This window comes from Cimex lectularius, unplaced genomic scaffold (assembly GCF_000648675.2).
Source record: "Cimex lectularius strain Harlan isolate CLEC.00 unplaced genomic scaffold, Clec_2.1 scaffold84, whole genome shotgun sequence".
Lineage (NCBI taxonomy): Eukaryota > Metazoa > Arthropoda > Insecta > Hemiptera > Cimicidae > Cimex > Cimex lectularius.
Window position 1 is genome coordinate 1,418,167 of NW_019392631.1, and position 17,680 is coordinate 1,435,846.

Genomic DNA, 17,680 nt, shown 5'->3' on the forward strand with positions numbered 1-17,680 from the left:
TTTTTAATCAGGTTGGAGATATTAGAAGACTTAGTTCCTCAGTCGTCTTCAAACTTACTCCTACATTGTACTGCATACCTAATTCTGACAGCTGCTCACGCCACAATATAATTTTATTTACTAAGTCGGACAAAACCGTAGCAAAATTATAAATATAAATATTAACTAAATAAATTATAAATATAAACTATAAGAACTATAGAAAAAAACAATCAGGCCGAACCATTACCCATTCTTTCCCATTGTCGGTTCCTTTATCTCAAAGAAGCCGAATCCTCATATATAAATGTTTTTCTATACCCCCTTAATTCTCCACCATTTCAAAATCCAACGTATATAAACATAAAACATCAATATCCCACTGGCACTCTCAACACGACACATCAAGATGACCCATCTACACAGAAAAACCAACTTTGAGTGACTACAAATACTTTGAGTCTAAAATTTCTAGCATTGTATAAATTCATTTTTTTTACATGAATTCGTATAATTTAAAAAATGTTTTAAATCCTAGGCTCTGAAGATGATCTCAATAAAGATCGAAACGTTGGCACGATAAAGAAAATATTTTTCTAAATCTACGTCACACCAGACCGCATCTCACGATTTCTGAATAATCATCAACTAACGGTCTAACTAACTAAACACACGCATTATAAAAACTGTTGTTAAGTTTAGTTTACATTTTTAATTTATGAGAAAAAATCAACTTTTGAAGAAAAAAAAATTTCCTTCATTTTTGTAAAAAGAACAATGGCGGTTGATAAGAAAGCATTATTTTTCGAAAATTAAGTAGTTGCTTAGAAACAATTTAAATTGAAAAGTTTACAATTGAATGTGTGGTGTTTAGTGACAGTTAGTTGATGATCATTTGAAGAACGTGAGGTGCGGTCTGGTGTGACGTAGATTTAGAAAAACATTTTCTTTATCGTGCCAACGTTTCGATCTTTATTGAGATCATCTTCAGGACTCAAAGTGTTTGTCTTCTGTGTAATTGTGCCATTTTTGCAAGTCGTGTTGAGAGTGCCCAAACCTACATCACCCCACACCGCATCTCACGATTTCTGAATAATCTTCGACTAACGGTCACTAATCACCACAATTTTTTATCGTGCCAACGTTTCGATCTTTATTGAGATCATCTTCAGAACCTAGGATTTATTTGTTGGGTTGTTAGGATTGTTTAAATTATACAAATGCATGTAGTATGTGAAGAAAAAAAGTGAATTTATACAATGCTAGAAATTTTAGACTCAAAGTGTTTGTTTTCTGCGTAGATGTGTCATTATTATGTGCCGTGTTGAGAGTGTCAGTGGAATATTGATGTTTTATGTTTATATACGTTGGATTTTGAAAGGGTGGAGAAGGATGTAGGGATAGAAAAACATTTTGATATGAGGAGTCGGCTTTTTTGAGGTGAAAGGAGCCGACAATGGGAAAGAATGGGTAGTGGTTCGGCCTGATTCTTCTTTCAGGATTATATAGACGGGTTTAATTAGGGATAGGAAAGCCAAATTGTTGAAGAATTAGATTGTAGAAATGGTACTTTCTTGCATCGTATAAATTCATTTTTTCATCCTAAATGCATTTGTATAATTTAAACAATGTTTATAAATCCCAGGCCCTGAAGATGATCTCAATAAAGATCGAAACGTTGGCACGATAAAGAGAATGGCTTTCTAAACCTACATCACTCCAGACCGCATCTCACGAGTTACAATTGAAACTTAACGGGTAACAATTCATTTGTAATGAGTTACATTTGACTTGGAAAGGGATTGAACTCATACGGAAAGGGTTAAATTTGATTTGGAAAAGGTTACATTTGACTTGGAAATGGTTACATTGGATTTGTAAAAGGTTATACTTGACTTAGAAAAGGTTGAAATAGACTTAAAAATTCTATATGTTGTATATATATACATGTTTATTTTTTCATAACTTTTGGATAAGAATCATATACATAACATTGATATCGGGGGATTATTAACCCTAAATGGTGTTTTATAAAGCTCGGTACCTAATTATTACCACACCCTATGATCAATCAAACGACCCTCGTTAAAGAAACACAATGACAGGTGTTTACTATGAGTATATCAACTTTGGCCCAAATAAAAATCAGCTTTGTGATGGCTTTAGGTTATTGTTGAAAAATCAGTCACGCCAGACTTAGTAACTCATTTAAAACCTGTTAAACTATTTACTTTTCGAACTTTTATAATGTAGTTAGTTGTTCGAAAAGGCACTTTAAGAAGGGAAAGCTGTTAATGTTCCGCCGCGTACTGATTAGAGTTGGCGTGACGTTCTCACTCGCGTGACTTTAAAGCTCAGCGGTTTTTTTTTTCATTCACTCTGTTTTGCATGTCATACGTAGGTCGACAATATTGCGCTTTCGCATTCCTTACAATTTAGACGAGAAAACGATATAATTTCTATCAGATATAACCGTGAACTCTATGATCAACCGATCATTTTTTACTTCTTTGTTTGTTAAACGTTGCTGGAAAAGTACCTGCCAATATTACACTTATTTTGATTTTAACATTTCAATGGTTAAAGAATTACAAACATCTTAACTAGTTATTACTGCCAAGTTACTCACTATTACTTGTATTTCTAAAATAAAATCTATCTTATCAGGTTTCATTAGTAATAACCTACATAGTTAATTTCTAATGCTAGATATGTTATTTATAATATATAAGGTATGTTATAGTATTTGGGTGTGAGTAGCTCTCTCTCTCTCTCTCTCTCTCTCTCTCTCTCTCTCTCTCTCTCCTTCTCATTCTTACTCTCTTTTTGGTGTTTTTTTTTCAGTGCTTAACGAATTATGTTATTATTTGTAAACGATTAAAACGCAGAGATTTATTAAAATTTTGTTTGTTATTATAAGAATAACTTGAGTCTTAACACTTAAAATTTTATATTTTTTCATTTTTTTAATAATTTTTCATGGCTTGAATAATAGGAATATATGTTGCGGCTATTGAGTAATTGTATAGTTTATTCACTATTTTTCGTGGTACGCTTGACCAATTAATATCGTTCAATTAATTACGGTTTTAAGTTGAGATAAAAAAAGCTAGCTCTAGTTCAAGTGATAGAGTAGCGGCGTATCAAGCCGAAGGTTGTGGGTTCGAATCCCGCTCGTGACAATGACTTTTTTATCTCAACTTAAAACCGTAATTAATTGAATGTGTAGTTTATCTTACGTTTATCTTTTCTCTTATTCTCTTTTTCTATCTTAATAACATCTAAGCTTACTGTTAGAAAGGTACCCGATCCCTAACTTTGCATGGTTGAATATTATCCTTACAATCATCATCATCATCATCCAACATACACTCTCAACCTCATTTTTTTTCTCTACGGCTAATAAAATGTATATTGTTAAGTTGGAACTTGTAATCCTAAAAGAAGCCTGAACGGTTTCTAGCCATACTGTTTATTTATCTTTCATGAAGAATATGGTAAAGGCAACTATTTTTTACCGCGAGTTTTTGCAAAAATGAGACGCCAAATGTCTTAATATCATCCATTATTTTGCAACAAAGCACGAAAGCTTACAAGTCAAATTATTCATACGACGTCTTATCACAGGTCATACGAAGTGATCTGTGATTTGTGTTAAACTTCAAACTTGTTTTTCTAAATTTTCAATTTCCCTACAGTAACAATATACACAACAAGTATATGTAAATATAATTCTCAATCTCTGTATTTAATATTTTTTTGAACCTCCTTTTGTTTGAAAAACACATTTAATAATTAATAATATTTAATTGATTTTCTGACAGCAAAGCACGAAAGCTTTCAAAGCTTCTCAGGACGTTGGATCGATCTGAAGATGAACGTTTTTGGTACAGAACTCCCCCTGATTATGTGTTGTCCTCAAATGAAATCTGATTTTTGAAAAATTCGAAATTCAAATCATTCAAGCCAATAATATATCGATTGATTTTCTAAACTTTATAGATTTTTATATACATCGAGTATAATTTAAGTAATTCGTATTTGACAAGTTGGCCCAAAATGATCATTTGCGGTCCGCATTTTCTATGTGTTAATGAGCTGCATTACTGTCATCTTCGAATTCGAGACCTAACTTCATCAACTTAAGATTGGTTGGTTTCTAATGGCGAAATAAGTCCTACGGCTAAACAATGACGAGGATAGGCGGACCATCCATTCCCAGATTTGAGATTATTCCATAAAACGTTCTTCCGTACAATTAAGCAATTGTAAATTGAAACAATATTTTTGTAAGACAATCCAAATATAGGATTTTCAAGCGAGGTTGACACACGGACACTTATATTGGGGCCAAAATCTTCATATGAGACCGGCACGCAGAGAAAGGTGTCCGACGTAGAGGGTACAATTCCTTGGCTCCATATAAAGAGCGCGTAGGAATACTACCCGATTTGAGAATCGTGTTTGAGATCGGAGAATCTGGACGCTCTGTTCCGATTAGTGAAAGAAAGTGGGCTGTTTACAGGTAATTATCATAATTAGTTAATTATAATTTTTAACGTGACATAATTATAATTTTTAATCATAATTTTCCTATAGAATGTTGAGAGTGAATGTATTGATTAGCATGAATGTGTAATGTGAGAGGGTCGATGGCAGAATATTGAGTACCCATCAACCCTCAATTATGTTTGTTATATAATAATCTAGTATTCTAGTAGTACAGTGATTCCATCACCCTAAACCAGTAATTGGTATGAAGAGTGAGTGAGGATGTAAATGGGTTTGGATATTGGAAGTGATTTCGTGAGGTGCTGAAATGACCTAGTTGTTAACTAGGGAGTTCAACCACTGTGACGGATATGACGGACTGCTGCTGGGGTGTGCGATTCCAGAGGCTTGCCGGTAATTCATTGTAAATTACAAAAGCTGGAATTGTCGGTGGACTGCGAGAAGTGTCAGGTTTAAATCTTTACACGCGTGTGCAGTTTTGAACTTTTTCGGTTCCCGATTACTCATCGTCAACAAGACAAGAGGATCTTTAACGTCCGCACCTCGCTCATGGCCTTATCGGACGTTTTCATTCTCAAGATGAGAGCTGACGCACCTCCACATACGACGGAAAAGTGTTACCGCCGCAGCGTTGGTGTAGTGGTGTCCCGGCCCCGAAGGGTCGGTAGCCACGCTCTCCGCTTGTCCACTCCGAATGGTCGGGCCCGCATTGTGCGTCGGGTCGTACGCCGCACGCGAGGGGTTAACGGGCCGAAATACATCAGTCCGTCCCCCCCTCGCATACTCGCTCGATAGAGAAGGCGACTCTATCTTTCTGAGTGTAGAGGCTCCTCTAGCGTCGAAACTTTCGGGAACGCCCCGAGAGCGGTTTTAGTTTAGAGTGGGATTGCTACCCACCCCCTAGATGAGCACTGTCTACGGTAAAAAGTCTCTTATCGAGCTCAGCCTACACCTGCTGCACGCATTCGAGGGACGCCATAGGTCTAGCCTAGGTGGTCCGATCCTTCGCTTCCCCAAGGGTACCACGCCGGTCATACGCACAACAATGCAAAGCATACTCGAGTCAAAGACGCCGACTCACTACCCTTTTCCAATCGCTTACTTACGCATTCGAGGGACTGTAGCATGATCATGACGTCCTCAACGCTTACATGCTGTCGTCCGGTCGCAACGTCTCCCGTGAGGAACGGGGGGTAATACGTTGGCCATACACAAGCTTCACGAAAGGTCCCAGATAGAAGACAGCTTCTAAGTTCCAGCCAGGGGCGTCGCCACAAGCCACCACGAATCCGTTCCCAACGTGACTCGGGCCGGATTTTGGAACAGTTCAGTCACCCCGTGGTGCAGATGGCCATACAACCCTCCCCCGTATTTACAGACAGGATCTGGTGCACTGGCCCTCGTGTGACTCTGCTAAGGCACCCGCCGCCCCTGCCGACCCTCAGGCCGACATAAGACAGCTTGTGCTTTAGAGAGGTTGCCACGCCCTCTGGGCTGCACCATTATTTTGTGCCCGGATACCCCCCTTGTAACCAAGGGTTAGGAGGGGTCACAGGATAGAATGAAGGAGTTCGGATTGAGAAAAAGGGGCCGTGGAAGAGAACACGAGGTGAGCCGTTTCGGGGTTTCGAGTCTCAACCACATTATACCACCCGTTGTCGCCGTGGTTCCACATAGAGTGGGCCATGACTCCCAGGGTGGGTGAGGCGAGATGGCCGTTCAAAAGCCGAACTAGTCGGCCGTATCCCAGCCAGTCGCCTCGGGGGGTTGAATCCGAGTCCGCAGAAAATAAATCCCGCAGGTCGGATTGGGATCCTCAATCACAAACACACACTCTTCACAATCAGTGCGCTCGCGGTGGGTTGAACAGTTTTGAACTGATATAAAGCAGCAATCAGTAATCTAAATATGAAAAGAGTGCCGTAATAGTTGGATTGGGTTTGAATGTACAAAGGCTCAAATCCGCATATGTACACGTACAAACATGTGCCGAGTTGAGCCTATTCGCTTCGCTTAGGTTCCAGTTATTGTAAATTCCAGTAAACTGCCGGTAGACTCGAGAATCACCCACCCCGTGGGTTGGCTGTCCGGGGGTAGACCTCAGTCTTTTCCGTCCAGGAAGGTTGTGCTTAGGGGAGGGGTGCTGTCAACAGCTAAATCAATTCAGCACCCAACGCATGCGGTTCAAAACCCATTCTTACTCACGTTCATTCTTAAATACATCACTTTTATTTTCATACGATTCATTCAATTAAGTCGATGGAGTACTCGATATTCCGCCATTAATCCTCTCACATTCACGCTAAAAATGCAGTCACTCTCAACACAAACTTGGTATACAGACTATTATTACTATATACAATAGAACCACCCCGTTTCCTCCAAGAATCAGAACACTAATAGTATTTGTTAGCATATACTTATCATCTACTACAAAAATGTAACTTCTTGGGATTGAACCAAAAATTAGCCTAAATGCAGTTATATTCACCAAATATTTTCGAAATGTATTCAATTTTGAAATTTATGAAACCTGTGTGATAATCTAAATATATGATTATTGTTGTCGTTATTACAGAAATATGTTTTAGAAAGTAGACAAACATTTAAATTAATCATGTCTATTTTTTCAGGTGGCTGATGCGTTGAAAGGATCAAAGGTAAGGCAGAATACACCGTTTTAATTTATGATCCGATTAGGACGAAAATATAAGTAAACGTAAAATACATTAGCTAAATTGCCAAAGAAAGCATTTGAAACGGGCCTGTTTGAAATGAGTAGGAAATACTGATCTGATACGAGATTCTATGCGACCTGTGGAAAGGATACGTGCTAGGAATTTAAACAGCGCTCGACAGCCGGATTTCTGTTGGGTCAGTGATGTTATAAAGGGAGTTTGAACAATCGCCTCTCTGTTAGAAGAATTAGACAACACTTTTTAAAAATTTATTAAAGCTTTGAAACAACCGATGTTCGATGGATATCTAATTCTTTCTCCTTTATGTACTATATTGTTTGTTCATAAAATTACTATTTGATTAGCTTCTGATGTACAACCCTGCAAGTCTAGAAACTAAATATTAGTAAAACACATATATTTTGTTTACTTCAGTGCCAAAAATGTGAATTTTTAAATTTATTTTTTCTTTTGTTTATGAGTCCATGACAAAGGTTTGAAGTCATCAATTAAATGTATGTAAATTACACCTGCCACAGTAAAGTTTGCTCTGCAGATAATTCAATACAAATTAAGTCTTGTTTTGGCATCACACGTAGAGTATTAAAATAAAATTAATTTATAAATATATTTTTGCTTTATTAACAATATTAAAATTGAATAATTAAATTTTCCTTAGACTTTCATGGGATAATGACGTCGTTAACACAAATAGCATTGGTTCAATGTAAACCCGACCCTTCACAAACCGCAGAATGACAAGATTGGGTGTACTTGAAATTTATTTATGCTTCAATTATTCGATTTTAAGTATGGCTGGTGCAAACCAGACAATGGTTTGCGAGTATGAAATTACAAAGCATAATAAAAATTACGCTTGAATTTTTGAATACAGGGTGTCTTTTTTCGCTAGCCCGGCTGAATTTCCCTTGAACTAATGACGCTATCAAAAAATAAAAAAAAGCCTTTAATATTTTTTAGTCTAGTTTCAAAGGTTTACCTTTTGTTTTTAGAAAAACCTGGGTATCTCAGGCCCAGTTCTTCGTTAAAATTCAACATACGACACTAGACATCCTGACACATCATTTTAAAGAATGTTTTACTCTGAAAACAACCATGTTGCAATCGGATTTTAAATAGGTCAAAAAATGACAAAATTATGACAAAACAAAATTAAACCAAGAGTGGAGAAAACGCCCATTGGTATTACTCCAACGTTACAATAATATTGTTGTTTCAATTGATACGTGTGTCATTATCACTTTCACTGTCATCACCATCACTTCCAAGGAGATCTCGCGGCCATTGTCTCTTCAATCGGCGAGGAGGGTTTGAGGGGATTCGTCGGGATGCGAGGTTTCTGATGTGTTGGTTTACATTAGTTCCGAGGTTTTTATGAAATTTACGGTAACGGAAACGTATTTCATCTCAAAGGAATATGTAAATCTGTATGTGTAGTTTGGTTCGATTCATAAAATGGAGCATCTAGTATTTTTCGTAGTATTATAGACTGGGCAGTTTGAATGCGGTGGATATTGGAATGTTTGGCTGAACCTCACACTTCCAGTCCGTAAGTCCAAATCGGCTTAACTATGGTGTTGTAAAGCAGCTTTTTAGTTTTGAGAGGTAAATTAGAGCGTTTGTCAAGAAGTCGTGCAAGAACTCTAAATCGTGTGATAACCTCCTGACGTTTCAGTCTTGTGTGAGGATTCCACGTCAGGTGTTTGTCGATGTACAATCCGAGATACCGCACGTTGTCCGCAGTTGGGAGGGGAATATGGTTTAAGAAAACAGGGGGGGGGGAGATCTTTTTACGAGTGAAAGTAATGTGGGTGGATTTGTCAGTGTTAAATTTTATCCTTTTCTTTTTAAACCAAGACTCTAGTAGTATGAGGTGTTGTTGGAGGTTTCGAGTGGAAATGACAAGGTCGGAGTTGTTAAAGAGAATTGCTGTATCGTCTGAAAATGTGAATGTGGTGGTTTCGGGATGAGATGGCATGTCAGCTGTGAAAACCTGGTACAGTGTAGGGGCCAGAACGCTACCCTGAGGAACACCAGCATGGATAGGAAAATATGAAGAGAGGGAATGTCCTTCGATGACTTGGAAGAATCGGTCAGTGAAGTAGCTGTGCAGTATGCAATAGTAGGTGGATGGAAGGATGCCCTTGAGCATGAACAGCAGGCCCGAGTGCCAAACTCGATCAAAAGCTTGGCTTACGTCAAGAAAGGCTCCAGAACAGTACTGTCCCATCTCAAGGGAGGATGAAATAATGTCTACCACGCGGTGACTCTGCTGGACAGTTGAGTGGCGGTTGCGAAAACCAAATTGATGGTCTGGGATTAGGTTTTGAGAATTTAGAATCGGAAGAATTCTTTTCAGTAGGAGTTTTTCTAAAATTTTACCCAAATTAGGTAGTAGACTTATTGTCCTATATGAAGTAGTACAATGTGTTGGCTTTTTTGGTTTAGGGAACATTCGAATATACGAGTGCTTCCAAGCTGTAGGGAAGTAGGTTGTACGAAGAACAGAATTAAATAGGTATTTAATGAATATGATGGCCTTTTTGGGAAGGTGTTGGAGAATTTTTGGAGTAATAAGATCAAAACCTGGAGCTTTCTTGGATTTTAGGTGTTGTATGATAGAATGAACGTCAGAAGGTGAAAAAGCTTTTGGAGGGAGGGATAATGGAATCGGTGAATGTAAATATTCATTGATAAGTTGTGAATAAGTAATATGTTATTATGTTATTATGTTGACATATGTGGTGAACACTGTGTTCAGGTAAGAGGTTGTCGTTAATTCCAATAATTTGCTTCTTCACTAAAGTAACATTGACTTTATTGTTCACATTCTGTATTGTTTGTCAAAATCGCATTATGAGAGCAAATCTTAATTCCTGGGAGTAAATAAATTTTAGAATGGTACCTATTCGTTATATTAAGTATTCCATTCAAAATGAACCGAAGAGCACTTTTTTAAAATCAACAACGAGTTTATATGTATGACTGCTTTATTATAGTCGCTGTACTGCGCGTCGTGCAGTCGAGTTGTACTTCCAGAAATTTCCTCATCGCCCTAGAGTAAATCACAAAACTTTTATTCGTGTTTCTCGCAATATGAGGAGATACGGTTCAGTTGCTGCTCCACCATATGAATGGCTGAATATTTTACCTATGTTCATTAAAATCCGAATTCCTTTCTCCTGAATGTTGGGATGGTTTTAGGTTTTTTAAAAATAAAATTAAAGATGTACTCCGGACTTACAATTTTAAGCCGTATCATCTCATCTTATCCAGGGACTTCGAGACAGGCGTCCAACGTTCCTTGGGATTTGGGAGGCCTAAGGAAACGTTCTTCCATACATCCAATGGACTGACGAATCCAAGCTCACTTCTGATGGCATACTAAACCGTTACAGTTTTCGAACATGGGTAGAGGAAAATCCGAGTCGAGTTGTACTCCCAAAAATTTCCTGATCGCCCCAGAGTAAACAACAAAATTCGTGTAGCTCGCAAAATAGAGATATGGATCAGTTGCCGTTCCATCACCAAGATACCGGCAGCGTAATTTCGACGAAGAGCTGATATTTTACTGTATGTTCACTAAAATCCGAATTCCTCTCTCCGAAATGTAGGAAGGGTTTTAGATTTTTCAAAAAATGAAATTAGAGATGTACTCCGGACTTACAATTTTAAGCTGTATTGCTCTCATCATGTCCAAGGACTTAGGAACTTTCTTTATGATAGGCGTCTGCGTTCCTTGCACAAATGTCGATTTGGGCGCCTGAAGGAAACGTTCTTCCATACATCTTATGGTCTAATGAATCCAAGTTCACTTCTAATGGCATACTAAACTGTTACAATTTGGGAACGTGAGCAGAGGAAAATCCGAGAATTTCGTACCTTTTCATCATCAGGCGATTCACAGCAGTTTGGTGTGGACTTCTCGGAAATAAATTAATAGGGCCTTATTTTTACGAAAATAATTTAAATGGTGCTCATTTCCTCAAATTTTTGAGGGAGGTTTTACCAACACTATTAGATGTAGTTCCTCTGCAACAACGACAAACAATGATTCTCCAGCTTGATGGATGCATCACTTCCGGGATAAGGGCTTCATGGCCTTTCAGTTGGCCTCCTCGGTCACCCGATTTAACTCCACTTGACTATTTTCTATGATAACGCCTACGCCAATCATAACCCAGCAACCTTAGTTAAAGAGCTGCCGTAATGGATATAAAATGTCAATCCATCTCCTCAATCAATTTCAATCCATTTTTTGGCAAGGAAGGCAGTTTGACCATGAAATGGTTTAAATAGCAAACCAAATGACTTTTTTGCTTCAAACGTTTTGCTATAACTTTGTTAATTTGTGTCCAATTTAAAATCCGATTGGACCATTGTTTTCAGCATAGAACTTTCTTTAAAATGATGTGCCAGGATGTTCCTGGAGTACCGTATGTAATTTTTCTTCAAAAAAGATAATCATTTGAAACTAGACTAAAAAGTATTAAGTACGTATTTTTTATTTTATTGAAAGCGTCATTGGTTCAAGAGAAATTAAGCCGGGCCATCCAAAAATGACACCCTATCTAAGAAATAGTTTTGATGTGTTAAAAAAGATTACACATAGTCTAATAAAATACATTAATTAAAATTTGTGACGTATTATATTAAAGAGTGATAAGCATGAAGGTTGTATTAATCTCCCAATGTTGGCATTTGTGGATAAAGGCCGTTCAGATTGGAGGAAATAAAAAAAGTCTTCTCATCTTCAATTACCAATTTATGCCAACGTGCGTTTCTCCTTTTAAATAGGTCATTTTTAATCCATTCAATTGAAAGTCATTCTTAAAAAGGAAATCCCAAATTAAACACTTCCAAGAATTAGCTGTAATGTTCAAATGCAAACAGAATAAATTCAATTGCCTTGGATTAGTAGAGAAGAAAATGTTTTTTTAAAGGAGAATGTTTCGCTAATCTCTGATTTCCTTTGAGTCTATTGTTAGAATTTTTCCATGTATTAGCAATATAAAGACTACAATCAATTTTTTTAATAATGTTAGTTTAGCTTTAGTAGTAAATTAAACCGATAATTATTTTTCATAAACTATTGATTTCGTTACGTTTTACGTATCATATGAGCGATAGCTTCCATGTCAATGTTTCAATGGGTTGTTGTAGATGTCAGATAAGGCAGGCAGAATAAAATCGATTCTTATTTTCGCGCAACAAAGCATAACTGACTTTCATCTTGCCCTTTGCTTGTAGAAACAATTAAACAAACAATAAAATCAATAGTAATTAATTAAAGAATATTGATCGACTACGATATCTTTTTTGTTTTTTCATGAAAACGAATCTTTTAGAGTAAATTATATTGTTAAGCATGAGGTTTTTCTTTGTTTAAGACGAAAACTTACTGGGATAGAGAAAAAATACAATTTCTGATTAATGATTTATGTACGTACTCACGTGTAAAGAGTATATCACTTCTCGCAGACCACCGGTAATTCCAGAGATGTGGGATTTACAATAAATTGCCGGAAGACCACAAAAATTACTCACCAGGAGCTACCAACAGCTAGGCCATTTCAGCCCTGCCAATAAATCAGTTCCTAAATCCATTCACACTCTCACTCAGTCATAAATGCATTCTTTCTTATCTAAACATTCACTCAATTAGGGTGGTGGAGTACTCGATATATCTCGATCATCCTTCACACTTATTACATTTATAATTAACCTATTGGGGGTTGATGGGTGCTCAATATTCCGCCATCAACCGTCTCAAATCACCACTTACGCTAATAAATACATTCACTCTCAACACACACCAGGGTTCACAAAACTATCATGACAGATGTCGTCCAAAGGTTGTCGGGTGATCATGAAAATTGAGGCAAATTTCCATAGGGTTAGGAAGTGCGTGGTTCTTAGGACGGAGTTATACAGGGAGTAAGGAAGACGGGGTTGATATGGTGTTATTAAATACCATGGCCAAAAATTTTTTTTGAAAATCAGAGCATCTTTTTTTAATTATTAGTCTGTAAAGCACACTTTGTTATCTATTGGTGTGCTAAACTTTATTAGATTACATTAAATCCATTTCATACATTAGATTGCATTTCATAAAATATATCGATATGATCAGTCAAACCATTTCTTAAATAAAAAATTAGTTTTTTTACATTTACTGTTTCTGCATAAACAATAATGCATTTTTTTTTATATTTTATGGATAAAATAATTCCAATTGATCATAAAGGATGACATAAAAAATACCCAGGAAACATAAAAAAGTGCGTGCGTAGGCACTGGAGTTTTTGAAGAATTATTACATTCAATCATAAAAAGTATAATCATTGTTATTTTTAATTAAGGAGCTTGATATCTTCCTGTCTCTTGAAATGAGTGTTCCGAAAAAAAATTGTTTTCACTTTTGCCTCAGTTCCTAAATAAATTTTTCCTCTTCATTAAGTCAGAGGACAATTAGAGCGTTGTCTCCCGTAATTTTCCACCAGCTTTCCGCCGGACGATTATGACAATGATGATAGGGGGTGGGGTCGAGGGACTGGAGGGATTCGTGTCTCAGTCAGAGGCAGGCAGGGCGACCTTTGCCCTTTCTGGTCCGACCTACGGACGATGTGAAATTCAATTTTCCTAGATTCCCAAAACAAATCGTATTCTCTAGTTTTCTCACTTATATATAATATTCCTTTATCAGTTATATGTATGTAGAATATGCTTTTACTCTGCAAAATATTGTTCTTCAGTTTATTTGGTAAGTCTTCTTTCCTTTAACCTAAACCATATTTTGCTACAGGGTCCATATGTTTATTTACTCTTTTTAAAACAAAGTTTAAGACAATTGAAATTATTATTGCAATATTATCTGTATTTGTCTTGTGACGTTTAAAAATAACAGATACTTATTTTCAAGCTGATTATCTTTTGGATTTTTTTGGATTTAGATAAGCTCAAATCCACATATTTATGTACTACACACATGTGCAGAGTTGAAACTTTCACTTCCAGCTTTTGTAATTGATAATAAATGAACGGCAGGTCTCGTGAATGACCCACCCCGGATGTTGGTGGCAGTCGGGGTCAGACCTCGGTCTTATCCGTTCAGCCACTGAGGTTGGGCTCGGGGGTGTTGTCAAGTTAATATGACAACTTTGGTTAATACGATATTATTTTTGGTAGTTAGAGGTACTCCAGTTTTAATCAAAGTTTGAAAAAGAGCCTTTTTCCCGCGGGAAGACTACGGGCAAGAGAAAAGAACATGGTCAGGGCTTAAGGACATTTATTTTCGAGAACCAAGGTTTGGGCGATATTGGCAACGCATTCGGTTCCATTTGGCTTTGGCCGATACCTCGTATTCCCGTTGCGATGAGACTTTCAAATCTTTCCAAATGGCTATAATGTCGGATACGGTGATGGTATTCAACCTCGTTTCAAAGGAACCGACTTCTTTATCCAAGAATTCAACTGTGTTTATTTATATAGGCTCAAAATAATTTTTCAAATCTAGGCCTATTCGCTCTTCGAAGTCCACTGGAAATTCCAGGTTTTGCTATTTACAGTAAATCGCTGGCAAACTCGGGTAACACCAACTCCGGGTCTTGGCAGACAGGGGGCAAAAATCAGATTTATCCGTCTAGCCACCGCGATTGGGTTCTGGGAGGTCCTGCCAACAGCTACGTCCCGATACCCGAAAATATTCGATACCCGTACTAGAAACTGGTATCGAAAGAAATATTCCATACTAATCAAGTATCGACAGAAATTACTCGATAGTAACGAGTACTTACTAATATGAGTACTTTTTCGTTTACTCATAAATTCAACTTACTATTGTGGACTCTCATGCGTTAAAATACTCAAGAAATTGCAGTTTTTTTTTCATTTGTAAGTATTTTTTCATACAGTGGGTACGCAGGTAAGAAGAAGGAAAAGCTGCCAACACATTTCATCTTAATTGATATTTCAATTTTATCGTTATCGAGTTTTGAGAAAATTGATCAAAGGGGTGTGGTTTTCAAATGGTTGAAAAGTTAAGACGTATTCCCTCTGGATTCCCCAAAGTTTACAGGTACCAACGATTCAGTTTTCTTAGTTACTTGTTAAGTTGCCATACTTTTGGGAGAAGACATGATTAGGAATCTACCTACGAGAAGGAAGGCGAACATTTTAGGGACTTGAAGACAAAAACATTTTATAAGAAATTAATGAAGTTACCAGAATTATCAGCAGAGTTACCAACCACCAATTAAAAATCTAGATTAACGTTGTTGACATTTGCCGCTAGTAGGCGCTCTTAACAGTAACTTCGAATGTAACTCTAACTAACTGCACTGTAATTGTAATTCTTGAGATGCGGTCTGGTGTGTCGTAGGCTTTAGAAAACCATTTTCTTTATCGGGCCAACGTTTCGATCTTTATTGAGATCATCTTCAGGGCACAAAGTGTTTGTTTTCTGAGTAATTGCGTCATTCTTGTGTGTCGTGTTGAGAAGGCACTCAAACACTTTGAACCCTGAAGATGATCTCAATAAAGATCGAAACGTTGGCACGATAAAGAAAATGTTCCAGACCACATCTCACGATTTCCGAATAATCATCGACTAACGGTTACTAATCACTACACAATTCAGTATTACTTGAACTTTCGACGAAAAATCTATTTGGGTATATTTTCCGATACTACAAAACGTATTCGATACAGTACTTGTATCGAATGACAATATTCGATAACAAAATTACTCGGTATCGAAAGAAAATACTCGATACTTTACTCATATCTATTGGTATCGCACGTCACTATCAACAGCAAGCTCACCCAACGCATGCAGTTCCGATCCCATCAGTAATCACATTCATTCTTAAATGCATTCACTCCCGTTTACATTTCATTCAATTAGGGTACTAAGTACTCTCTTACACATATTATTCAATTAACCTAATTGAGTGTCGAGGGGGGGAGCTGTCAACAGTCAATTCCCTAACGCATGAAGCTAGCTAGTCAAGTGTATTATTGTATTTATTGCTACTATATCCTTTAACCCAAATCATATAAACACAAGTACATTATGTTGTAGCTCCAGTAGCATTTAGAATTGAATGAGTCTCAATGCAGGGTTGGGCTCACAACACCTACGTCAGTTCGTCAATTCAGCACCCAACGAATGAAGTTCCTAAATCCAAACACAGTTTATTTTTATTGATCTATTATATCCTATTTTGAATATGCGATGTTCTGCAATTCAGTGAATATTTGTATGCTATAAAACTACATTATGAACAAATATATTATTATATACAATGAATTGAACTGGATAAATGGGTGAATGAAAATAATATTATATGATTACCAGGCAAGTTTAAGAAAGGGTTACTCTACTTTGGACAACGTATTTTATCTGCTTAATATTATTAAACATCAAAGTCTAAGAAAGGTAGTAACTTGTATCGTTTCAATTTGTTGATTTTATGTCAGCTTTGGACACACAAGGTAAACATTTGTTATATTGTAAGTTAAATCGTATTTAGGTCTCTCACTGAGGTATTGCAGGAATTTGCATAAACATCTAATCCAGCATGTGGTACGGCAGGAAAATTTGAGTCCCATAACAAGAATGGCTTCTCGCTTCATTATTGTTTTCTATTTTTATTGATGATTTCTTTAGCTAGAATAAAATTTAAACGTTTGATGAACGCCGAAAATATAGATTTGCTCGTCTATCATCCTTTTGCAATCAATTTAAGGGAGTACTGTAAATTAAGGAATTTAACGATAAGCTTAGAGAAATCACAAATTATTGTCTTTGGAAAGAAAGGTTCTTATGTCCTCTTCCGGTCTTTGTTGCGTATATTGATATGCATCTGATCCCCGAATTCTGAGTCGTCGATATTCATCGATATTACGTTACGACCAAGGTTATCATCCGTATGTTAGAATAGGTATAACGAATACGTTCAAAAATTCTTTTCTTTTTTTCTTACATCTATTGTCCATTAAAATACGATAATGCATCAAATATATTAACCCAATGAATTAAGGTTTTAAGTTGAAATATAAAAGTCAGTGTCACGAGCGGGATTCGAACCCACGATCTTCGGCTTGATACGCCGCTGCTCTACCCCTTGAGCTATCGTGACCTCAATCCACTCGGACACCAACCGCCCATCTCATCCACACCTTTTTTGAATTTTCCCTCTTTTTGCCATTTTTCAAATGGCGTGTAATCAATTTGATTCTCGGCGACAAACGAAATGGCCACGAATCCCGCTCGTGCCATTGACTTTTTTATCTCAACTGAAAACCTTAATTAACTGTAGAGATTTTTGGAAAGATTGGTAAGGCGATTGTCTGTTATACATGCAATTTTAAGAAATAGAGAAATTGTATGCATTCTTTGTTAAAAGATGGTTTTCTTTATCCGAACTATGTTCTATATTTGAAAACAGATGCCGGATTCATTTATTTGTACATTAAAGATGCATATT

General features: G+C 36.9%; 1 protein-coding gene across 2 annotated transcripts in view; it reads left to right on the top strand.

The window, feature by feature from the left end:
- Positions 1 to 17,680, top strand: part of LOC106662899 (soluble scavenger receptor cysteine-rich domain-containing protein SSC5D-like) — a 279,936-nt gene that overhangs the window by 40,709 nt on the left and 221,547 nt on the right. For both annotated transcript variants that reach the window (XM_014387340.2, XM_014387341.2), the window contains exon 3: positions 7,125 to 7,151. The gene's annotated coding sequence lies outside the window, so the exon portion shown is untranslated. The remainder of the gene's footprint in view (positions 1 to 7,124; positions 7,152 to 17,680) is intronic.